Raw genomic sequence first — 27,398 nt, 5'->3', positions numbered from 1 at the left:
AAATGAATAATTTGTGGAATCTGGTTATTGTTTGTTTCTTGCCTAGTAGTGTGAGAGTTAGGGAAACTACTAAAATATCTACTGTAACCTCTCACTTTCATATTTTTTTTAAATTTGCGTATTTCGAATTTGCAGTTCACTTTCATTTTTTTTTTCGTTTTATCCTCTCCTCTTCTTTCCTTCCATCTAATGTTCCCTTTCCCTTCAATCATCTGTCCCCCCACCCCCCTTTTTCTCTCTTCCCCTTTCCTTTCTCTTCTTTCCCTCTCTCTTCTCCTCTCCTATTTTCACAACTCCCATACTCTCCTTCCCTCTACTCTCTCCTTCAACGCTTTCCTTTCCTCTACCCACATTCTGACCACTTCACTACCTTCCTACCCCCATTCCTCACCTTTCCTTTCCCATTCTTTCCTTTCTTTCGTTTCTTTCCTTTTCTTTTCCTCCTTTCCTTTCCTTTCTCGTCCTCTTCTTGTTTCGTCCCATCGTATCTCATCTCTTCTCATTTTCAACTCACGTTATTTTACATTCTCAATATGGACAGAATTACTAGGAATTGAGGGTGTACAGATTGAAGAAATTATAAAATGAATATAGGCAGACGACAATACTTTTATTTCAAAGAATGGATATAGTTAAAAATTCACAAAACATTTTTTCAACTTCCTCGTACGACTCACGATATGTTTGTAACTCAGATGAGAATATACAGGGTATAACATAAGTACGTTATCTTATTTTTTGCAACAGTTATTTTCAAAAAGCGAATAAAAAAATTCAATTCGAACACCCCGTATCTCTGAAACGAAGCAGTTTAGGACACAAGTTCATATAGACTTCTTTTTCTTAAAATTGTCTCAGGAATACGTCACTTGAATATTTTAACGTACTTATGTTACACTCTGTTTATGAAGTTTAGATGCACATTTTGTGATTCAATGAAGTCCTTGTCATTAAAATCGAAATGAATGATTCCACTGCAGATAGTAATTTGGGACAGTGAAGTCCGAACTTCTTTACCTTCTGCCCTTCCTACTGTATTCTCATAAGATTCGCCCGGAACGTCTTTATCGAAATGATTGATGGTCTGTCAAGCTGGAAATCTGATGTTTCAGCAGATGCCTCCATTGTCCTAATAAGGCAAACTTTACTCAATGTTCTCCATTAAAGGTAGTGAATATAATGGGAGTGTATATACTATGGAGCTTTATTAATGAAATAGTTACACACAATGATAGTCATAAATGAAAACTGAATAAATGAATAAAGGAATAACAGAATAATTTTCATCAACTGGTTTGGACCTGTCGTATCTGTCTACATTTGCCAAGACTCGGCACTTCAACGATGAGAACGAGGTTCATATTTATTGGCAATTATACAAATATCTGTCACATCAGCGAGAACGCCATCGGAAAGCTTCTCACATCGCTTCAACGGTACAGAGTATATGATGGAATGGTGAGTTGAAACGTCGAGACGAAATCTTTCTGGAAACGACCCCGGTTATTTCCAAAAAAAGTGATTTGAGTTTAAAAGGAAAAAAGATTTTCTCGAATGATGCCAAGTACAAAAAGTATGGTAACAAATATATATATATATATATATATATATATATATATATATATATATATATATATATATATATATATATTTCGAATGATGCAACTAATTTTCCTCCATTTTCAGTATTTTAATATTAAATTTCACAAAAAGGATTTGAAGCTTTATATCTTCTATTGATTATCTGCGAGCGCTTTCGACAGCTGGTCGTACTGTCATCTTCTAGGCACTCCTCAAACTGAACTTGTCATCCTGTCGTCTGCCTCTTTATACGATCCGGACGTCTCAACTCAGGTATTTCAGGTACTTTAGGTAAATTTGCCTGTATTTGTACTGCATCAGGTATTTGTGTTAGATCTTCTCTAGGAATGTGTATGGTTTTGTTTAATATAATGAATGTGAGGTCTTGTTGTGTTTTGATTTGTAGTTGTTCCTCGATAAGTGATTTATGACTGTTAAATTTATGAATGTTCAAGTTTTCCCAAATGTCTATGCGGTTTCCCTTGTTGACTTGTTTTATGAGTTTTATGTTCTCTAGTGGGGGGAAATTATGTTTGTTTTGTATGGCGTGTGTTGCGAGGTTTGATTTATATACTATTGGATTCATGTATTCCTTTTTGTGCTCATTGTTACATATATCTCATATATATATATATATATATATATATATATATATATATATATATATATATATATATATATATATATATATATATATATATATATATATGTAACACGGTATTCGCCTTCGATATACATATTATTCCAACCAAAAAAAACGAAACTAAGAAAGACAAAATATCGTATATCCTGAACATCGTGTTATTTCAACAGTCGTCGTCGTCATTCATTTCAATTAATTCTGTTTCAACTCCTCCCACTCAACCATCAACTACTATATCAACTCAGCTATGTACCAATTACTGAAGCTAATTAACTTGATACAATAACGGTGGTTCGTGATGTAAAGAAAATATCTGAGTTTGCCCGATGTTTCGCAAATTATAACTTCATACTAATTGAGTGTTTCAAGAGTTGAAAATTATCTTTCCCAGAAATTTCACTGTGTTTTCAGTTCAATAAGTTACCATACATCACAAACGTGCTCAAATAGTAGTGTCCCAAATTGAATTCATGAATGTGTTATACTTCAAATATTGTTTACTGAAAAAATACAGAAAATGTGATACCTGGTTGTAAGTATATTGAACGTATCTGTATCTGCCGTTATGGCGAATATATTAAGCAGTTTCTGAAAAAACTGAAAAATTGTCAGCAGGTTTGAGATGTATGAGAAAAAAATGAAAATGAGATATTCAACAGACTGATAAAGGAAATAACAGTACCAGAATATTCAGATGAATCGGTTGAAAAAAATACCGAATATGAAAAGAACCGAGGAAAAATAAAACATCGTGAATTCATTTCAAAACTATGCAAACTAATCATTGTGACCTGTAATAAATATGAATTGATCAATGGAGTGAGATAGAAGTGACTGTCAATTTTGCACAAATATTTGAATAATAGAAATTAAAAAATTGAAAAAAAAAATGTGAACGATAACAAAATGCCAAGAAAATGAAATATAAACTTAAAACGAAAACAGATTTCAAACTAAGCCAGAGTACGATTGTACATAAACATCTTTGTGGCATCACTAGAACATTCACCATATCCTCAAATATTTGGAAGGCTTCAACATCTTGAGCGATCATCAATATAGCTTTCGGAAACAAAGATCAACGGGCAACCCATATTTGGAATAACGCAATTGAGAAACATCGAGAATCAAGAGCTGTTGCGTTTGATATTTCCAAGATCTTTGACCGTGTGTGGCATGAAGTTTTACTGGCCAAACTTCCATGCTATGACTTGTCGGATCATTTCTCAGATCTCTCCAGCTGCCTGAAAAAACATTCCCTGCAAGTGGCCGTCGATAGATCTCTCGAATACTTTCCCCGAGATCCATATTGTCTCCAACCCTCTTTTAATTGTATATCAAAGACTTATTGAAAAAAAAAAAATCCAATATACAGGGCTTTTCATGATGAGCGTTAATTAGCCGTTTCTGGCAAACTATTCAACCGATCAACCTGAAAATTCCACAATATGCATAAGTCAATATGACCTACACGCCTAAAATATTTTAGATGAAGCGGCGTTGTCGCTTCTACTATAAAGTAGCGGCTTCTTTGATTTTTCGAATGGAACACCCCTTATATAATATCATATTATGATTTATTATCACTTTGTCAACAAATTCATATAATATTTCCCTATACCTATCTATTACCGTTTAGAAGATATAAATTAATTTCGATATTTTTTTTACCAAACATGAACTTTTATAAATGCTGATAATCTTGAAGTCTCTTGCACTAAAACGATCAAATTTGAAATGGAGTGGAGTGATACTATGAGGATCTTGACTCCAAATCATATTTTCATTTGCCTCATACAGGGTCTTCAAAAAATACATATACTTTGATCTCATGAACAAATGAGTGGAACTCAATTTTTTCAAATGGAACACCCTGTATATATCAACATTTTTGAGCTTTACATCCAATTTCAGATTAACTTTGTTCAGATAATACTATTTCTATTTTGAACCGTTTTCGAGATAAACTGTTTCAAACGGAAATTGACATGGTTTCCTTGTTCATCACTCATTTCTGTAAAACAGATTTCGTTTGATGTTTCTCAATTAGTCACAGATAATACAATGAAAAGATAATTATTATAATACTCCTCAACCATCGAATGAAACTTCTCTTCAAACAATAGTTTTATTAACGATGAAACACGAACTGAAAATAATAAACCCATAAATTCATGAGTTAATTTAATCGTCAGTGTATTTCAGAATATGTTCAAACACATCTCCACCTCTACTTAAACAAACATGTAATCTCTTCAGAAGATTGTCATGTGTAGCGCTTCTGATCAAGTCTGGAGTCAAACTATTGAAAGCAGTTGTAACTCTCGATTTCATATCTTCCATTGTTGTTATTGGAGTAGAGTTAACCAAATTTTAAATAAAACCCCACTAGAAATAATCTACTGGATTGCCATCTGGTGTTCTAGGAGGCCAACGAAAAGGTCCATTATTACCAATCCATCTGTCTTCGAAGATTTCGGTTGAAGCTTCGCTGACTGAATGAGAATTATGGGGTGGAGCACCATCCATTTGGTACCATACACGATCTCTTCCTGGTCTATTATTTAAAATCATTTGAATTCCATTCCTCAATAAATCTTCATATTATGATGCATTCAAATTATCATCATAAAACTCGATATAAAAAATTGACTCATTCTTTATGGCACAAAATACATTGAATTGCCATCTTTCTTGAAAAACCCTTTGGCGAACAACATGGGTATTTTCTGGCGCCCAATAATGACTGTTGTGTCTATTGAAAACTCCATTTTTTGTGAACTTGGCCTCATCTGTCCATATGATATTGTCAAAGAAATGTTCATCCTCTTGAGTCTTGACAAGTAACCATTCAAAGAATTACACTCCACGAGGTAAATCAGTCTCTTTCAAATGTTGGACACAGTAGAACTTATAGGAATGCCATTTATGCTTATTAAGAATTTGACAAATTGTCACGTAGGGTATACCTATCTCTCTTTCAGCCTCGTGCAGAGAAGCATTTGGAAATGCATGAAAGTATCCCAAAACTGTTATACCATTGTCATCATCATCCACTTTAGTCTTCTTACGAATGATTTCTGGACGGAAAGTTCCATTCAACCTACAGCTTTTCAGTAGTCGATTTATCACATTATTATTCGGCTTCGGAAGTTGTGGATATCTTTCATGAAATACTCGGCATGTTCTACTTGCAATTCTATTGCACTCACCATAAGTTATTAATAAATTCAAGAAATCTTCATTACTGTAACCTAATTTCGACATTATTCTATTATAATTGGTAGCTATCACAATCAGTCAAAACCACCAACGAAAGTCTGACGTTAAATAATTGTTTTATTTATTTTTCCAAAGCAATTGGTTTATTTATTTTTCCAAAGCACACTATTAAAAAATATTAATGTGTACTGTTGTACGTTAGAGAACAATACCTCAATGTATACAAATTGTAACTTTTTCTAAGGTAGGTACATACCAATTTCGAATTAACTGATCTGAGACAGTTGAAAACTGGATCAAAAAGAAATATTACTAGGTATAAAAAAAATGTTGAATATCCAAAATAAGTGATGAATTCAAAAAAACGAGCAAGAAAACCACGTCAGTTTCCGTTTGAAACAGTTTATCTCGAAAACGGTTCAAAATAGAAATAGTATTATCTGAACAAAGTTAATCTAAAATTGGATGTTAAGCTCGAAAATGTTGAAATATACAGGGTGTTCCATTTGAAAAAATTGAGTTCCACTCATTTTTTCATGAGATCAAAGTATCAGCATTTTTTGAAGACCCTGTATGAGGCAAATGAAAATATGACTCGGAGTAAAGATCCTCATAGTATCATTCCACTCCGTTTCAAATTTGATCGTTTTAGTACAAGAGGGTTCAAGAATATCAGCATTTATAAAAGTTCATGTTAGGTAAAAAAAAATATCGAAATTAATTTATATCTTCTAAACGGTAATAGTATATGAATTTGTTGACAAAGTGATAATGAATCATAATATGATATTATATATGGGGTGTTCCATTTGAAAAATCAAAGAAGCCGCTACTTTATAGTAGAAGCGACAAGGCCGCTCCGTCTGAAATTTCTTAGACGTGTAGGTCATATTGATTTATGCATAATGTGAAATTTTCAGGTTGATCCGTTAAATAGTTTGTCAGAAACGGCTAATTAACGCTCATCATGAAAAGCCCTGTATTGCTTTGCTGACGACAGCACACTTGTCTCGTCATTCCATTTGGATTCCAGGACATCGGCTATGGAGGCACATCTTCACGGGCAACAGGAGGTTGTATATCCTAATTAGGATCTAGAAGTGATTTCGAATTGGTGTGAAAGTAACCAGGTTCAATTCAATGACACAAAAACCCAGGCATCGGTTTTCTCCAAGAAGATTAATGTTTTCCAAACGGATATAATAATGACAGGTCAGATAATTACGCTTTCTGTTTCGATACGTTTGTTGGGGGTTAAAATGGACACCAATATGTCTTGACACAATCATGTCGCTGGAATTGCAAAGGCTGCTTCTTAAAAGCTTGGAACACTGTTCTGAACTACAAAACTTCACACACCTCAGCAACTTTTGATGCTTCATGAAGCTCAAATCAGAACTTCTTTAGAGTATGGTTCTCCTGTATGGAGCTCTGCCTCCAAACATACCCTGATGTTGCTGAATTTCATCCAGAAAAGAGCCATCCGCCTGATTGGAGACGCGAACGTCATATGCAACCTTGATAGCCTGGAATATCGAAGGAAGGTTGGAGATTCATCTCTCTTCTATTGATACTTTCACGGGAGGTGTTCAAGTGACTTGATACATTTGATTCCACCAATAGCGGTACATTTCATAGAAACGCGACGTGTCTGTGTCTGATTATCGCTTTGAGGTTCAATTCAGTACACCTCGAACTTCACTGTTTAAGAACTCCCTCATCTGGAGAACTGCGTTTATGTGGAATAAACTTTCTGAGAACGTTTTTTCAAATGGTTTCAATCTCCAGCGATTCAAATCAAATGTGATTCCCCACTTCTGCACAGGCATTACTATGGGAGCGTCTTGAGGATTTTCCTGTAGTGCTTTTGTTTTGTCCTTGATGAAAAAACAATACTATGATACTATCTTCGAGGTTACATATCCAAAAGATACGTTACATATCCAAAAGATAAACTATGTAATGCTGATTTTAGTCTTTTGGAAAGGTAAATTCGAATACTCGCTGAACGGCAAATTGTTTCAAAGAAATTCATCTGAACCATTGAAATTAACGTATTTGAACTCTTCTCAACTTTTCCACTATCGAGAAAAAAATCAGAGGATCATATCTCCTCTTAGGAGATATGATCATATATTCTCTCAATTTGAATTTGAATCATTATTTCAAATGGACTCAATAAACGCTTCTTTTAATTAAAAAAAATATTCCACCAAGATTGTGCATGCATTTCAATAGAAATAATCACAATAGCTCAAGAGAAGTAGGTATGCATTCTTAATTCTGAGCAAAATTAATCTCGAAGCAAAACTGTTTTGGGTTTTGAAAGAATGATAAGTTTACTTGGAACATTTTTATAATGTCTCCGTATGAGAAATTAATTGTTTTCCTTTAAAGAGAAGCATTTTTCATTGAAACACTCCTATTTGTATGAATCAAATATACTCATTTACTTCATTGAAGATGAACTTATGCTTCTGTTTATAAACTGCCCCTCTCAATTGGATGTATTGTTACGGGTTCAATTATACTGATACCTCCTAGTTGACTCATAACTTTAATAGCGCTCTCGTAAGCCAAAACATTATAAAATGTATTAAATCATTCAGGATGAATAACTTGAAGTCACTCGATGATCTTGCACAGCAGGAAAATATCTGAAATAAAGTCATATTTTTGAAAATGTTCGATCAGCACAAGAAGTACTTTACCTACTTTGAATGCTTTCTCATTCAAGATACCAGTGTAGTTCATTGTGAATTTCCGAAAAGAATAAGAACATTATCTGTTTTATCACCATTCCTTAACTTTCCATTTTCATATAGGTTAGTTTGTTATTGTTTGGATAGAGGTTATCTAAAAGATCCAACCCTGCTAAATATTCAAAATTTGACAGAAAGGATGTCATTCATCTTCAGTATTCTCAACTTTGATGAAATGTCACTAATATTCCTAGTTTGACCTCCAGAATCTATCTGTTTCCTTTTTCCTTTTTTATTGTGGGCTTATCAAAGTGGAACATGTGGTTCTGATTTTCTCAAGTTATAGAGGATTTTCTGAGTCTGAAAAATAAAAAGTAGTTGTAAAACCATCAAGAAAATTGTCATAGGATTGATATTTCAACCATCCAATGTGGATTTTGGTTTTCAACTAACCTTAAACGTTTCCTGACGAAACTCTCTCCGAGACCACCCTTCATCGAAGGTAGGTATTCTGCTGGGACACATTCTGGGGATTATCCTCTAATAAGTGCATTTCATATGTATTAATGAATCCACAGGTTAGTAACTTTTCTGTCTTTTCAGGTCTCTTTTTGTTTAGTACCTAGTTTTACGTTTTCTCTGTACAAAGGATATTACCAGCTCTCACATCATTATGTCCTATAGCTATACACCAATTTAGCTAGCATGCATGTTTAGAACTCTGCTTTACACCTAACCGCTTGAAGACAGCTTCATCCCTGCTTAGTAGATAGAGCTTGCTTGATTTCCTCTGCTAGTTACAGTACAGACTTCCCCCAATCCTGATAAACTGGACGGACCTTGTATAGAAAGCCGTTGTTGGGGATTGCAAAAGAAAGGACAACCTCCAAAGGAATATACAAGTAGGATCTACTTCATTTATTAATTTTGCCTTGTACAACTTTTGCTTCTTCTTAACATATAAGGAACATTTCATATCACCAAGAATATTCCGTGAACTCGTAAGAGCAAGTAGTGGTATTTTGTAGTTAGCACCTAGAACATAGTGAATATTAAATATTAATTATCAATTAACCTTATGCATTGAACTGACACCTTTATTATTTTAAATCAAAACTAGCTACTTACCAAGACGTCTGTGAACCAATAGTATATATACTAACGGGGAAAACATTCGTAAATAATATCATTCTTGTATTATTTGAAACATCTATTTATTGATATATATATATTGTATTTATAATTGCAATTGCACATGCACCATATTGCAATTATTCAGACATTTGACAGTTTCTATTTAAGAATATAAAAATCGATCAGCTGATCGACCGTGGATTTATAGAGTAGAAGAATACGATCCGATATACCGACGGCCCTAACTTTCGGAAATTCTATCCAGGGTTACATTGTAACAGGAAAAGGGTATTTACCCAAAGAGGGAAATTAATAAATATTGTTTTTTTGTTATCTTTAGTTTCAAATAATTTATTTTACCCACCAACCCTCTACCGGCTGACTAATTTAGATTTTAGAGTTTTGTTTTTGAGTTATTTCTATTACGCCCCAATAATTTGATTTTCCATCTTAGTCGGTGTAATAAATTTGGCGCCCTACTTAGTGGTACTTTTCTTTTCCTTTTCACTAGTGACTACTTGTTGCATAGAAAAAAAAAAGAAGCAAAGAGTAAATTGGACTTTCATAGAGTATTTTTTTTGCTTATGTGTAATTTTTTTTTCTGTTTGTTCTCTTTTGGTATTAGGTTATTTCAGTTCTGTGTGCGAAGTCATTTGGGTGACATTGAGTGTTGTTATTTTTGCGCATACTCAATTTAAATTTTGATTTGATATTTTTTTTTGTTTTTTTTCTTTTTTTGAAAGGGGCGGGTTTGCGTGCGTTTGTTTCATTGTTAGTAGGTATCCATACGTTTAGTTATTATTGGACTAGTGATCGTACGTTCGGTTATCACATAACTTGATATCGTGCGGTTTTTACAATTTTAATTTTTTTAAATTTTTTTTCTTTCACAATGGAAGTCAATCGTTTATTAGGTGACGAAATAGTTCATGAGCTTATGATCCGTAGTTTACCTGTTCAGCGTACAGTCGCAGAAAATAGAGCAACCCTAAGAGCGGCGTTAAGAAATGAAAAGGAGGGAGAGGCGTCTTCTCTTCCAGTCGTTATTCTTTCACCTCAGGAAGAATTTTATGTTTGTAATAGAAAGTTACTTAGTTTGGAAAATGACATTGATAACTTTGATATTACTAATCGAGTGAACGAGAATAAGCGTATTACGTCTCGGCTTAACCATGTCCGTCTCAGATTGATTAGAGTAGCGGTGAACAATGATGCTCACTTGGAGGAAAGAAAAAAGTTGTTACTTACACGATGTGGTCAACTTCTTAGCAACTTAGAATCGATCAATGAAAATTTAGAGTTGATGGAGTCGCACAACCCAGAAATGTCACAAGATGGTTCATTACTGAATGGGGTTAACGAAATTGGAGGACATATTTTGGATGAACAGAATCCTTTATTGCCTGAAGTGATATTAACAAACAATACTACTTTAAATAATAGATCAACCCGAGAGCTTGAAGCGGCACGGATAAATATGCAACGAACACTTACAGCTCTTCAAAAGCAAGTGAATGAAAAAATTCCTCCGTTGATCGATTTCATCGAGGAAGAAGCTGATGTTCAACCTATTGGAAATGAAGCAGTTAGAAACCAATCTCAACGGATTCAAGAACATGTTAACACTAATCCAAATGGAAATAGACCATTACGGGAAACTGTTAGATTCAGTACAGACGCAGGCTTTTCTCTTTTAGGGCACAACCCAACCCGGCCTCGAAGTTTCTTCTCGGATATGGGAAGAGGGGAAGAAGTGCATGGACGCACCTCAGAAAATTATAAGGATTTAATGAATTCTACTCGAAATATCACTTCAAGGCTTCGTAACCTCGCTTTTCCATCCGCTGATGATGCAATATTGGTTCATCAAAACCCAGAAGAGAGATTTCCGTATTTTGATGTATCAAGGTGGCGAATACACTTCGATGGGGAGTCGAGTGTTACCAACTTTTTGGAAAAAATTGAGGAGCTTCGTTTATCCCGCGGAGTTACAAAACAGCAGTTGCTAAGATCTGCTCCAGAATTATTCACGAAGGATGCTCTTTTCTGGTTTAGAACGCAAAACTTCAAGTCATGGGATAACCTGGTGGAAAAACTGAAGAAAGATTTCCTTCCTTATGATTATGAGTTTGATCTCTGGGAAGAAATACGCAAACGCACTCAAGGTTCCAAAGAACGAGTGATGACTTTCGTGGTGGCAATGGAGAATCTCTTCAATAAATTAGGTCCGAATAAACCCTCCGAAGAAGTTAGAGTTAAAACTATTCGTCGAAATTTGCTCCCTTACATTCAGTCTCAGCTAGCCTTGGAGGCAATTGATTCAGTTTCGGATTTGGTAAGACTAAGTCGCACAGTGGAGGAAACTGCGATCCGTACTCAGAAATTCTGTCCACCTCCAATGAACTACAAACAAATGTTAGAGCCAGAACTTGCCTACCGAAAACCACCTGGTAGCTCAGCTATTTCAGTTGTAAGTACTGATTCTGGTAATTCAACAAGAGTCCCGAGTTCAAGATCTGATCCTGTTACCGAATCTTCTCAAAACTGTTCTCAACCTTCCACCTCTTTGATTTGTTGGAACTGTCAAAAATCAGGACATCGGTTTAAGAAGTGCACACAACCACGTAAAAAGTTTTGTTTTAAGTGCGGACAAGTAGGCGTTATCGCAAGTACTTGCCAACAGTGTCCAAAAAACGGGCACAGAGGGTTGTGTTAGGGCAAACCCCACCCTCTTCTGAGAGCATAGCCCATTTAACCTCTACCAAAATAATAATTGACTTCGTCCTATCTCACGCTAAAAATGATGATAGACCATTTCTCAAAGTAGACATTTATGGGAAAGAATTCCTTTCTTTATTGGATTCTGGTTGTACTAGGACTACGTTAGGAAGTAAGGGATGGAACATTCTGAAAAATATTTGTCAGTTGGATAGAAGTGAGACACAGAAATGTACGGTTGCAAACGGAAAGGAGTGTAATATAATCGGAAGTATACGGGTTCCAATAAAACTTCGGGATCGCGTAATGACATTCGAAATTCTGGTTGTCCCTGAACTTCCCCACTATCTTATTTTAGGTATTGACTTCTGGTCGAAAATGGGAATTGTACCGGACCTTTACTCAGGAGAATGGACTTTCAGGTCTGAGGAAGATGTTGTAACAACAGAGACCTGTGCGATCCACAGTACAGATCATCTTACCCCTGCACAGCGCAAAATATTAGATGACCTAATAGATAGTACTTTCCGGTCAATGGGAGACAAATTGGGTTGTACTGATAAAGTCGAACATCATATTCGAACCAACTCCCCACCGATAAAACAAAGACACTATCCACTCTCCCCTACATTACAAAGGCAAGTTAACATTGAATTAGAGAAAATGTTGGCAGAGGGGATAGTGGAACCTTCCAATTCACCATGGGCATCTCCCATTGTTCTTGTGAAAAAGCCCGACGGTCAATATAGATTCTGCGTGAACTATAAAAAACTGAATGAAGTAAGTCTTCCTGATGCCTACCCTTTACCATTCGTTAGTTCTACACTTGATAAGTTACGAGATGCAAAATTTCTGACCACACTGGACATAAAATCGGCGTATTGGCAAATTAAGGTGGCAGAAGCTTCCAGGCCCCTTACGGCGTTTGTTGTGCCAACTCGAGGACTTTTCCAGTTTTGTAGAATGCCCTTTGGTTTACATAACGCTCCAGCTACTTGGCAGCGATTTCTTGATGGAGTAGTGGGAGTGGACCTTGAGCAGTATGTGTTCGTTTATCTAGATGACGTGGTCATCTGTACTCCCACCTTCGATCAACACATCTCTGTTTTGAAAGAGGTTTTGTCTCGAATCATGGCCGCTGGATTGACCCTCAATAAAGAGAAATGTTGTTTTTGCAGACCAGAGTTGAAATATTTGGGATATGTTGTGAACTCGACCGGTTTATTGGTTGACCCTGGAAAAGTCGAGGCCATTATCCGCATTCCTACTCCTCGGAGTGTCTCTGAAGTAAGGAGGATAGTGGGTTTGACCTCGTGGTACCGTCGTTTCATACCCAACTTTTCAACTCTAACAGCTCCACTAACAGCTCTTTTGAAGAAGAATGCCAAATTTGTCTGGTCAGAGGAATGCGAGAGAGCATTAGATACAATTAAAGATCGTTTGATCTCAGCACCGGTCCTTTCCTGTCCCAATTTTGACCTACCATTCACCATACAAACGGATGCGTCAGATTACGGTTTGGGAGCGGTCCTATCACAACAGCACGAAGATGGCGAAAAGGTCGTGGCTTACCTGAGTCGTTCATTGACGAAGAGTGAACGTCGGTATACTACTACTGAAAAGGAGTGCCTTGCGGTGCTTTTCGCGGTGGAAAAACTTCGTCCTTATATCGAAGGATCGAAATTTTCAGTTGTAACTGACCACTATAGTCTGCGATGGTTGTTTCAGATCAAGGATCCAGTAGGAAGAATTGCGCGATGGGCACTACGTTTACAACAATATAATTTTGACATAATACATAGGAAGGGCAAAGAACACGTGGTACCTGACACTCTTTCTCGGGCGGTACCAATACTAGATGCAATTCTTGACGTGAACGATACAGAACAGACCCGTATAGATCATTCCAGTTCAGACAAGTGGTATTGTCGTATGGTTAATCAAGTCCAGAAATCTCCATCACGATATCCTCTATGGAGAGTAGAAACTAATAAACTCTATAAAAGAATTCGAGTGAAGTACCCTAACCTGGATGACCCTTTAACCAAAGAATGGGTTCTAGTTGTACCCAAGGAAGAAAGGAAGGACCTCATTAGGGCTCACCACGATCCTCCAACTTGTGGACATCTCGGGTGTTTCAAAACCTTAGGACGTTTGTCTCGATCATATTACTGGCCTAAAATGAAGACCGACGTAGCGAAATACATCCAGAATTGCGAAACCTGTTTGAGAACCAAGCCTGTTCAGAAGAAACCAGCCGGTCTAATGCTGAGTAAGACAACTACCGTATCTTATCCATTCCAGTTGGTATGTATGGATATAGTGGGACCCTTACCTAGAAGCTCCACCGGAAATAGTTACATTGTATCGGTATGTGACTGTTTCAGTAAGTTTTGCCTACTGTTTCCACTGAGAACGATTACTGCTACAAACGTTACCAGAATTCTAGAGGAACAAATTATCTTAGTATATGGTGCTCCTAATAAATTGATAACAGATAACGGACCTCAATTTAAAAGTAAATTATTTCGAAATGTAGTCAAGGAATACCAGATTACCCACTCCTCCACAGCCAATTATCACCCCCAAGCCAACCCCATTGAAAGAATACACCGAGTGGTCAAAACTATGCTCACGGCGTATGTCGGAGAAAATCATAAAGTTTGGGATAAATATTTAGCGAAAATTGCTTACGCAATCAGGTCGGCACGGCACGAAGTCACGGGAATGACCCCTAATTTCATTGTGTTTGGACGTGAGGTTAGCGTTTCTGGGAAAGATAATCCTGATACTGGAGATATTATAGAATTTAACCGAGAATTAGATATTTCAACACGTAACGAGAATCTTAGAGAGGTTTTTCAAGATGTATCTCGAAGACTGAAGAAAGCATACGAGATCAGTAGAAAGGGATACAATCTAAGACGACGGGATGAGCGCTTTACTATATCACAGAAGGTTTGGAAAAGAAACCATGTCATCTCTGACGCGACTAGGGATTTCACAGCCAAGCTCGCTCCCAGGTTTGTAGGTCCGATGGTTGTGACTCGAATTGTGTCTCCATGGACATATGAGCTTCAGGATGAGTTTGGGCGGGATTGCGGTATTTGGCACGCAAAAGATTTGAAAGCTCACCCCCCAGATTGTAACTGAAAATGAGTAGATTTTTTTTATTATTTCTTTCGAAATTAGTATAGGTAGTTATTACGAAGATTTTTTTGGTTCAAAGAAGTTTTTTTTTGAGAAAAAAAAAACTTCTATCGGGAAAGAGGGGTGTGTTACGGGTTCAATTATACTGATACCTCCTAGTTGACTCATAACTTTAATAGCGCTCTCGTAAGCCAAAACATTATGAAATGTATTAAATCATTCAGGATGAATAACTTGAAGTCACTCGATGATCTTGCACAGCAGGAAAATATCTGAAATAAAGTCATATTTTTGAAAATGTTCAATCAGCACAAGAAGTACTTTACCTACTTTGAATGCTTTCTCATTCAAGATACCAGTGTAGTTCATTGTGAATTTCCGAAAAGAATAAGAACATTATCTGTTTTATCACCATTCCTTAACTTTCCATTTTCATATAGGTTAGTTTGTTATTGTTTGGATAGAGGTTATCTAAAAGATCCAACCCTGCTAAATATTCAAAATTTGACAGAAAGGATGTCATTCATCTTCAGTATTCTCAACTTTGATGAAATGTCACTAATATTCCTAGTTTGACCTCCAGAATCTATCTGTTTCCTTTTTCCTTTTTTATTGTGGGCTTATCAAAGTGGAACATGTGGTTCTGATTTTCTCAAGTTATAGAGGATTTTCTGAGTCTGAAAAATAAAAAGTAGTTGTAAAACCATCAAGAAAATTGTCATAGGATTGATATTTCAACCATCCAATGTGGATTTTGGTTTTCAACTAACCTTAAACGTTTCCTGACGAAACTCTCTCCGAGACCACCCTTCATCGAAGGTAGGTATTCTGCTGGGACACATTCTGGGGATTATCCTCTAATAAGTGCATTTCATATGTATTAATGAATCCACAGGTTAGTAACTTTTCTGTCTTTTCAGGTCTCTTTTTGTTTAGTACCTAGTTTTACGTTTTCTCTGTACAAAGGATATTACCAGCTCTCACATCATTATGTCCTATAGCTATACACCAATTTAGCTAGCATGCATGTTTAGAACTCTGCTTTACACCTAACCGCTTGAAGACAGCTTCATCCCTGCTTAGTAGATAGAGCTTGCTTGATTTCCTCTGCTAGTTACAGTACAGACTTCCCCCAATCCTGATAAACTGGACGGACCTTGTATAGAAAGCCGTTGTTGGGGATTGCAAAAGAAAGGACAACCTCCAAAGGAATATACAAGTAGGATCTACTTCATTTATTAATTTTGCCTTGTACAACTTTTGCTTCTTCTTAACATATAAGGAACATTTCATATCACCAAGAATATTCCGTGAACTCGTAAGAGCAAGTAGTGGTATTTTGTAGTTAGCACCTAGAACATAGTGAATATTAAATATTAATTATCAATTAACCTTATGCATTGAACTGACACCTTTATTATTTTAAATCAAAACTAGCTACTTACCAAGACGTCTGTGAACCAATAGTATATATACTAACGGGGAAAACATTCGTAAATAATATCATTCTTGTATTATTTGAAACATCTATTTATTGATATATATATATTGTATTTATAATTGCAATTGCACATGCACCATATTGCAATTATTCAGACATTTGACAGTTTCTATTTAAGAATATAAAAATCGATCAGCTGATCGACCGTGGATTTATAGAGTAGAAGAATACGATCCGATATACCGACGGCCCTAACTTTCGGAAATTCTATCCAGGGTTACATTGTAACAGGAAAAGGGTATTTACCCAAAGAGGGAAATTAATAAATATTGTTTTTTTGTTATCTTTAGTTTCAAATAATTTATTTTACCCACCAACCCTCTACCGGCTGACTAATTTAGATTTTAGAGTTTTGTTTTTGAGTTATTTCTATTACGCCCCAATAATTTGATTTTCCATCTTAGTCGGTGTAATAGTATTTAGTTACTTGAATCCAAAGTATCTCATCTGTAATATGAACAGCTATAAGTGGTAAGGAAAGAAACTAAATAATACATTTTATATTATGATTGGTTTATTTGAAGCAATTGCAAATCATAAGTATTATCCTGAAAAAGCATGTGATAAAAAACGAAACGTAATAGAGAACTAAATTTTCTTTGCTAATCTTTGCTTAAATATCATATGCCAACCGCACACTTTTGAGAGATTATACAGTTATACAACTAACAGAAATAAATATTTAATAAGAAAACATATATAAAAAAGGGACATATTCTTGACAAATTGCAAATTAACAAATAAAATAGAATCGAAGCCTATAAACAACATTACAACTCAGACAATTTATTTATCAATTCATCGGTAATTTTACACAAATGAAGTTTTTGAAACTAGATGCCATTCTGGTGAATAACAATTAAAAAATCACTATCGTCGATCAAGTTCTGCATTCTGCTTTTGTTTATCCACAATTGTCGGAACATCACTTGGATTCTGAAACGAAAGAAGAAATCAGCACATCATCCTCAGCCACTATTTCAAATATATAGAAAGGTAAAATTATGAAAACAGCAGCCACTTAATCAAAAAAAATGTTTTTCAATAAAACACTGTTCAAGTGGGTTTATTCCCTTGACCAACCCAATTGTTGTTCGCATGCGAATGACAACCCTCAAAATTTTAAACTTGTCTGAGGTCTTATTATTTAACATACGATTCCTAGCAAGTTAAGGCAAGCTAAGAGGTGCTTAAACATTATTTGATCAGAAATAAATAATCAATTCGAAAGACGTACCTCAAATCCCTTTGAAGTGAACAGAAGTCTATACAGAAAAATTGCCTTTCAAAATAATAATTCCGGAACCGTTATAGAAATTCAAAAGTGTCGTGTGAGTACTATCAGAGGATCAATGAAAAATATAAAATGTTTTATTGAAAAAATGTAACTCATGATCGTACAAACATACTTAAAGGAATATGATTCGCTATTTAAATAACAGTATTCACGTTTTTGGAAATTCATATTTCATCTCTTGTGACTTTGGTAATATTTCTACCTATTTCATACATTCCTGAAGGAAATCTATCAAATAATTTCAAGCTGAGTAGGGTATACTCAATTTGTTCCCAATGAATAACATAAAAACATTTCTGAAGTGATTACAGAAAGCAAAGACGTTTCGGAATTCTACAAATATTTACTTGTTGAAATCGGAAAGTGGCTGTCACATATAGAAGCTTTTTATACCTACTGGTGCCTATTTTGGTATTTTTTGTATTATAATTCATTGTCAAAACTATGAGTACCTCTATCTTTCAATAAAAAATTGATTCGGTCTAAGAGAAAATCAAATTTTATTTAGAGAAAATGCTCTTATTTGAAACAAAATACAATTCATCTTCAAAACAAGAGATTGGCAAATTTGGATCAACGTGGAGCATTTTTCAGTTTAAATTAATATACTTTGCTTGCAGAGCTCGGCAAATGTAATAATGCATGTGAGAAAAATTACGGAGCATTGGTATAATATTCGCAAAATGAGGGCAAAATGAAGAGTTGTCGTCAAAGTTCACCACTTTCTCTTCGGTACTACGTATACAACGCGGTACTTACTGATATAGCAGAGTTTTATCCAACTATAATACTTACCCATAAAAATATCTTTCAACTGTGCAACACCCCAGTCTTGTAAAATCTGTTCCATTATGGTAAATACAAAATAATCGGAAAGAAACTGCACTGCCTACAGACTATGTGTCTGTAGCTCACTTCCTCTTCAAAATCGCAACACATCAACATCACTTTCCAACACATACTGGCTCGTACGCGATACTTACAACGGAATTCCCCGCTCCCCTCTCATTTAAGAGGGTCATAGAAAGACCAGAGCACCACAGTTTTTTTCAAACTGTAATGAATAAAATACTTCTTTAAAAGAAACCCTGTTCATTCTATACAAAATTCCTGTTATTTTCAGTCGATCATACTAACTATATTATGATCGACTGAAAATAACAGTCGTTTATAACAAAACTCTTGTTATAAACTAATTGGGTTATATGTAGATTGGTATGTAGATTCACAAAACTCTTGTTATAAACGAATTGGGTTATTTGTAGGGATACAGTATCAAATTCAAACAAACACTATGTATTCAGATCAAGTTGATATTGCTCTCTATTTGAAACAGTTTATTTTTCCCTTCAAATAGTTGGTGGATTTTGTGATGACCAGCGGCTGGCCATCATACAGTAACCACAATTTGGCAATTGTGCCAAGTCATCACATCAGAGTTCTAATGCGAGAAAATGTACCGAAAATTGCACCAGTGTCAATCGGCACTGGTCAACAATGCCCGTCCGCACGTTTCACAAATAACCCTCCGAAAATTAAACGAACTTGAGCCTCGAAGTTCTGCCTCATCCATCATACTCCTCAGACGTCTCACTAACAGACCACTATCTTTTCTAGCACTCTGATAACTTCCTCACCGGTAGAACCTTCGCCAATATGAAGCAAGCAAAAACGGCCTTCGTCGATTTCTTCGATCCCGGGCACACCATTTTCATGCTGATGGAATTAATCGACTTGAGTGGGTTGTCAAAAGTATTTGTTTCAAATGACGCTTACTTTGATTGAATTGAAACATATTCAGATATTACAGTTTGAATGAAGTAGACTCATAAAAACTGACAAAACTTTCGAGACAACCTAATACAACACTACAGCAAAAATAAAGTGTCAGTTCACACGTTATTTTCCGTGGTCGAAACGTTATTTTATGAATTCATACTCAGACCATCGTAAAAACAACATAATGCGTTTCCGTTTGGGAGTTATGAAAGCCTGTGTGTACTTTGTAGTTTTATTGGAATTCTCTGTAGACGTTCTGTGAACCTTGTTATGGTGACCTCAATTCTCTCTGCGACACTTATTGGCCTAGAGTCTGAAGCGAGAAGCATTTCAAATTGCATTATAGTGTTTTTGGTTTCAATTTACGGTTTATGGATACTGAAAACTGAAAGACTTTCGTGATGGAGATGGAGATGGAAATATACCGAGAAGGGGCAAATATTGCTTGTGATGTCACAAATGAGGTTACAAAAAAATGGAGACTTTCGTCACTCCTGAATAAGATAAGTAGCGTTGTTGATCTCACAGCAGAAATTTTATTCTTATTTTATTTTATTTATTGTGTAATCTACAGAACACGCAGTTCCAGTAATCGACTGCAATATCAAAAAATAATTAAATAACCATTCCTAATATAATATAACGACTAAAACTAAAATTACTCCAAATCATCAAATTCAAAGACACGTTCAGTGTAAAATGACAAATGGACCTTTTTGATACAAATTTTCTCTCAGTTACAATTAGTATTACTTTCTGACATCCCAATTTCATTTTTTTTTTAAATGTTTTAACATTACATCTGACGAACAAATCTATATTCCTCAAACACTTACTGTATAGTGGGGAATTCAAACCTAGGTTGTTTCGAGGTTTAGGCAAAACAAATATATCTTACCTTCTCTAATTGAAGTATATATTGGAAAGGACAAGGCATTTGTTTCGACATGTGAGAAATACATTTTGAAACACTATTTTTCACTTTTTGAGGTTTACTTGAAGCAAATTGATTCTATAATATATACGGCAATCCAATAATAATCATAACAATTGTCTTTCTTATTTCTCAGTATTTACTACAGCCTGACCCAACATCTCAAATTATCAGTCGACTAAAAATATTGTCTATTCAGTTTTAATAAATATTTGACCTATTTTGCGAGAAATGTTGAATTACTTAATTTTCAAATATATTTTACTTGCTTTGTATTGAAATTGATGTTTTCGATGATATTTTCTATTTTGTACTGAAAATCAGTCATCAAATATTCTGAAATCATGATTATGAACCAGCATATGACTGCAAATTGAAACGTTGGACAAACTATTTCTGATACAAATGTTTTACAACAATATACATTTCCATGAAAGTGAGCATTTTTTATTCAAATTGGCAACCGTGCGTTGGATTTGTAGTCAGTGGATTTTGCAGTTGTAATCTTGGAAAAAGATGTTTCTATGCGCTTTCTAATTGAATCAATTAGTAATGCTGTTTATATATTGTGATAGTACAACCAGCTGTCGAAAGCGCTCGCATATAATTAAATAGGAGTTATAAAGCGTCAAATCCTTTGTATAACTTATATTGATATCAATATATATATATATATATATATATATATATATATATATATATATATATATATATATATATATATATATATATATAAAATATAGAAAATATAAAATCTAGAAAGGTTAATGCAGTCAAGCTGCTGGAAAATAATTCCATGAAAATCAAAAAATAAATAGAGAAGTACTTTTTGATCATTCCCACATTGATTTCAATTTAAGAGCCACCGGTAGACAGCCCAATAGGCTGAAACAGCCTATTGGGCTATATATATATATATATATATATATATATATATATATATATATATATATATATATATATATATATATATATATATATATGTATATATATATATATATATATATATATATATATATATATATATATATATATATATATATATATATATAGCCCAATAGGCTGTATATATATATATATATATATATATATATATATATATATATGATTTCAATAATTGAGTGTTATCGAATGTCAATTTTATTTATCTGAAATATTCAATTTCATCTTGCAAATACTTGTTATTTAAATTTCATTAACATGTGTGTTCACATCCATGTGTAGATCATGGCGTTTTTTTTTGCGTTTTTTTTGGAAAATTCTCACATTTTTTTGTATGAAGATGTAGAATTGAAAAGCTAATATCTTTTTTTTTCCAAAAAATTGATCTCTCCTAAAACTATACCCATTGTAATTGGAATCAATCATAAACATGACATTTTCGACTAATTGAATCCATCTGTTCAATTTGATTAGGATTTGATTATTCAAGAATAATGACCCCTAGATCTTTTTTTCATGATTGACAGCTCTACCGCTGTTGTCAAGAGGCATTGTTAAACTCTGTTTTGGTGGCCTAGCATTAAATTTTTTCATCGTGTAGTCAGTCTGAAGAAAATAATCATCCAAAAACGTTACTATATATCCTTCAAATATTTCGCGAAACATTTCTGATCACCTTCTATTAAATACCTATCAATGAATATAATGATATTCCCTTCATTATGATACTCAAATGAATAGTGTACAAAGGAATTAGGGATCAATCAAAAGCAGTCAAACAGTTGTTGCATTCAGTTCAGTCACTTCGCTCAATTAGTGGAATTTCAATTTAGGTTCGCGTGATATTGCACTGCTCTACCCTGCTTTTAAAGTAATTGTATTTCTGGTTGACTTGGCAGAAAACTGACACGTGCGACACAATTAAGAGAGGTCATAACAAACTTGGTCAATTCGAGGGACATGAATCATCCCAAATTGTAAAATGTCATACTTACTACAATATATGTAGTGTTTTTGAAAAATTTCGAATTCATATTTTTCATGTTATATTGCAAAACACTGAAAGAGTAATTGCTTAAAATTTAGAAGCAAAAATTCTCAATGAGAGTTTTGTGAAGCTTTCTAATATGACAAGTTTTTGAATTAAATTAAGCTATAGTATTTCCAATACCAATTGGAATAGCAAAATATAATATGCCAATATAGGCGTCGGCATATTATTTTTCAGTGGTAGTTTTTCAGTTACTTATTCTTACAATCATAGCAATTGATCACCCCATGAAAAAGTTATCTCAACTGAATTTTTTCACCATGGGTAATTATGAAAAACTTCGAAATTTAAGGTAGTTGATTTCCGAGTCGAAAACTCTGAAATACAATGAAAACACAAATAATCACACCGAATTCTCGTCAAACATATATTTACAAAATAATAAAGGCCAACAAAATTGCTAGACAAATCAAAATTTTTCTTCGATATATTGGGATGAGGTGGAATCATCATCGGGTTGAATAACAATCGGATTTATGGAACTTTGCACATATAGTTGTTCTCTTCTTTTATAACGAGGGCCACGCAGTTCTTCCACACATCACTATTACCTACTTCATTCACCACTCGCCTTATATTGTCAAGCACTGCAGCATTCAAAGTCGGTGACTGATTACATTTTCGCAAGCTTTCTTTCATTGTGGCCCAAACCATTTCAATAGGATTGAACACACAATAGTATGGAGGCAAACGTGAGAGAATATGACCACGTGTTTCACACATCGAATCAATGATATACTCTTTTTTGAAATAACGTTGTCTTATGGTCGCCAGTAATACCTTTTTCGTTGGAATTTTTTCGGGTATTTCCATGTCATGATTTCGCATGAAATCAACAATATCTGCTTTTTTTTGTGTTATTGTTTGGTATTGTAGTCAATGATACGAAGCGTTATCCATAACAGTTTGGAGGAATACTTGGGAGAAGCTGCTCACTGAACCAGGTTACGAATGAAGCCGCAGTCATATCTTCGTGGTAATCAGGAGACGAATCTTTTATATTTTTGGCCGACAGAAGCAAAGCGTTAGGTACGAAACCAGTTTCATTCCCGGCATGTAAAATTATAACACGTTTTCCCCTTGAAGAAGGTGTGGGCAAAGCACAATACTTGGTTTGCCCAGCCATATTTGACAACATCATGGGTGTCAAACCAAGTTACGTCGAGGTAGATTATATGTCTGCAGGATTCTCGGTAGATTTTCATTCGCCTCAAATATTATTGTCGGAGTTGAACAATGCATGTCGATTTCATTATGACCATCCGTTTATTCAGTTTTTTATATTTGAAACCACAAGGCAATAAGACCCCTCGTAGAGTTTCTGAAGATTTGTAATTGTATTCGGGATAGTCGAGTAATTTATACCAAATCATTTCCAAGGTTGGTACTTCATTTTTTTGGTATATACCATAAATTGTTCACCGAATCACATCTTTTGTAGCACCATCAACGTTTGCAAATTTTCTATTCCTTCGTTTTCGTTTCATTGCATGGTCAATGACATCCCCTATTTTAATGACTCGAAGAACTGTCGAACGAGATAGTTTCCTTAACTCGCATATTCTATTCACAATAGTATTCTGTGAAGTGTGACAGTTTTCCTTCTTCAAGCATTCATGAATATTTGAAAATTTTAGCTGAACTTGAACACGTAAGTCCTTATTTTCAAATTCCGGATCCCTGTCGATTGACACAGATTCCTCACACGTAATGTTATCATTTGCTTCTCCTAAAGATACTAACCTCGTTAGCGAGTGCAATATCAGTTTGGTGTTAGGGTAATTGATCTCTAGGAAAAGTATTCAAAAATCGGTTTGCAAAACCACTCACTACCTCACCTAACCCCACGAATACACGGCACTGATAAAGAAATATTGTGAAACGACAAAAAATTAGTATTCATCCAGTCCAGCTAGCCGAGCCTTAACTCCTCAAATACATTTGATAGCACATTTACTAATTATCTGGGCGACTAGGGGCCACAGGCAAGAAATGTTTATGACTGTACTCATTTCTTTATTGCCGTACCAATTGGGAATGGATAGACTATACCTTTAGGTGGATCTAATGGATTTGTACCAAAATGTGATGATATCCTTGCTCCAATTATTGCCTCGATTAATCCCAAGTTGACAATAAATACCGTGATTTTTTTTGTATTTGTAAGTACCCATTTGGTGAGATGAATATATTTTTCAGTACCATGAATAGCAGTACGCTATTACCATATTTGCTGTACCGAAAATATTCTTCTATTGCCTAGGAATAAACAAATTACTTAAAGTAAACCTTGACGCTCGGTTTAGGACACCTAAAAATTTATGGGTTAGAACTCTGTTCATATGATAGTTTGATCATCATTCAATTTGATGGAAATGTACCAAATACTAAGCCTTGTTGAACCCCTATTCCGAAATTTGTCGTTGAGATGATACTCTATGAACCTGAGAGCAAATAACATAATGTATATAGAAAAACTATGTTCACCCCCATCAAATCATGTGTGTGAAAACAGCAAATTCAAAATTATACAGTAACAAATGAAAAATTCGATGAAAATATTCATATAAGACCATTTTTAGTTCTTATGAACGGATCAGCTTCGTTTCTGAGATACAGGGTTTTGAAGTTAAAAAAAAACGGTATTTATAAAATATCACAAAAATTCTTACACCGATTTGGTTAAGATTTGCTACAGTTATTTGAAGTAATAAGGCACTCATTTAACCTGAACTTGATTGAAATTATTATGTCCAGTGGCGTCTCAGTGGGCACCAGAGCCAACAATATTGAGAAAAACGAACGCCACTGACTTTTTTTTCAGATTGATCAACTAAAAATACAACTTTCTTGTCGCTTGTGTTTTCTTCATATGAAGATTCGTTTTCGAGAAAAAATAATCACTTCTAAAAACTATCCATGTGGACAACATAAAATGAAAACCGAAAGTAAATAATGAACAATTAGGACCTTAAAGTAGATGAGCAAGCCGTTCACCTTCTGATAAAATACACGATTGCAATAGATTTGTCATTGATTGTCTGTCACGTTAAAAACTACTTGGATTCACATTTAGTACAGGAATTTCGTAAACAAATGCCTCAAGATGACCCCATGAATAAGAATTCAGAAGATTTATATCAGGACTGCCAGCTGGCCGATTTTGAAGTCCTGCACGTTCAATCCAGCGATTAGGGTAGGTGATATCGAGATGCTAACGGGCAAGAACACTAAAATGAGCTGGAGTCACGTCGTGCATAAACCACATGTTGCCTCTTGCAAATACCGGCACTTTTCTCAACGAATTGGGTCTATGATCTCGCAAAAAGTCCGTGTAGGATTCATCTGTTAATCTTGCTGGTAGAAATAATGGGCCAATTAGGTATTCACCAATTATTCCTATCCAAACGTTCATGGAACATTATTGCTGGAAATGACTTTCTCTAATGGGGATTTTCGTCGGCCCAAAAATGGTCATTGTGAAAGTTCATAGTAGCATGCCGTGAAAAATTTGCTTCGTTCGTGAATAAAACATTTGGTGAAACATTATTATTGTGTGTCGTCGTATGAATCAACCACCTGCAAAACCGCTGTATGTGATATGGGTATAGGAGGTTTCTTTTTAGAATTGTTCATAGGGTTTTAGGGCTGACTTCCAGCTGCAGTGCAATTTTCCTAGTACTGTTCGAAAGTTCTTCTATCGCATCAAGTATAGCTTCTCATTCAGGCGTTGTTACAGTTTCTATTCTTCCACCACCTTCATTTTCATTGATACACCCAGTTTCATATATTCTTGTTGTAAATGTTTTAGCACAGGGAATTACTCTGTTGAGATATCTGGCCTGACAAATACTTCCGCATTTACATTTTTTGCTGATCCATGTGCATGTCAGCCATTTTAGCCTTAGTTGAAATATTCGTGATGGATTTACTGCTGACTGACAACTCTGACTTTCACTGATATGACAACACTATCACTGTCAGCTGATCTCCAAAGCAGGTGTTCATGATATGCAAAGTGGTTCCAATTTTTATTCTCGAAAAAGAAGCTTGATATGAAGAAAACACAAGTGACAAAAAAAGTTATATTTATAACTACAACAAGTCAGTGACGTACTTTTTTTCCCAATATTGTTGGCTTTGGTTCCCACTGAGACTCCAGTGGACGAACCTATTGAATCACCCTCTGAAGTTCCGTTCCGCAGTTAGGAGACACCCTGTATACCTATTTCAATAATGGATTTGAAGTCTTTTCTTAATTAATCATTTGAAAATGAAAACTTAATTTCATTTGGATCTCAAACTTTTTTTCTATCATCGACAAACTGTAATGGATAGTGCACGAAATCTAAAGTAGTCAACCAGTTGTCATATTCAATTCAATACTTGATTAGGTCTTCAATTTGTTCGAATGAACTTCATCAAAGGTTATTATCATTAGTTACTAATTGAGATACTTTATGTGATGTGATAGTTTGAATACAATTGGATCCAATTATAAGATGTCAACGGATCTACCAATGAGTAGGCCCACCCATACAAAAAGAATTCAATGATTCATAATGTTCCAGAACAATCTACAGCAGTCGAAACTGTTCTGGAATAGTTCACAATGACCTGGGAGATTCCTGTACACGCTAGACGATTCTTGAACATTCTACAACATTTCAGAAAGTTTCAGGATATGTTATCAAATATTGTCGAATACTCCGGAATGTTCTGAAAATTCGTAGAGGACTGAACT

General features: G+C 34.9%; 1 protein-coding gene and 1 long non-coding RNA gene across 3 annotated transcripts in view; one reads left to right on the top strand and one right to left on the bottom strand.

The window, feature by feature from the left end:
* LOC111504259 (A-type potassium channel modulatory protein KCNIP1) overlaps nucleotides 1-27,398 on the top strand; it is a 463,024-nt gene that overhangs the window by 261,093 nt on the left and 174,533 nt on the right. The window lies entirely within an intron of this gene.
* LOC141483062 (uncharacterized) lies at nucleotides 7,985-8,765 on the bottom strand. The gene is made up of 3 exons (XR_012465879.1): nucleotides 8,602-8,765; nucleotides 8,162-8,508; nucleotides 7,985-8,103 (listed from the first exon to the last, which is right to left on the bottom strand). It is a non-coding gene; the product is annotated as an uncharacterized lncRNA (long non-coding RNA).

This window comes from Leptinotarsa decemlineata, unplaced genomic scaffold, assembly GCF_025532065.1.
Source record: "Leptinotarsa decemlineata unplaced genomic scaffold, Ldec_3_MD MMD2_tig00002974_RagTag_RagTag, whole genome shotgun sequence".
Lineage (NCBI taxonomy): Eukaryota > Metazoa > Arthropoda > Insecta > Coleoptera > Chrysomelidae > Leptinotarsa > Leptinotarsa decemlineata.
This window is presented reverse-complemented; position numbering and strand designations above follow the sequence as displayed.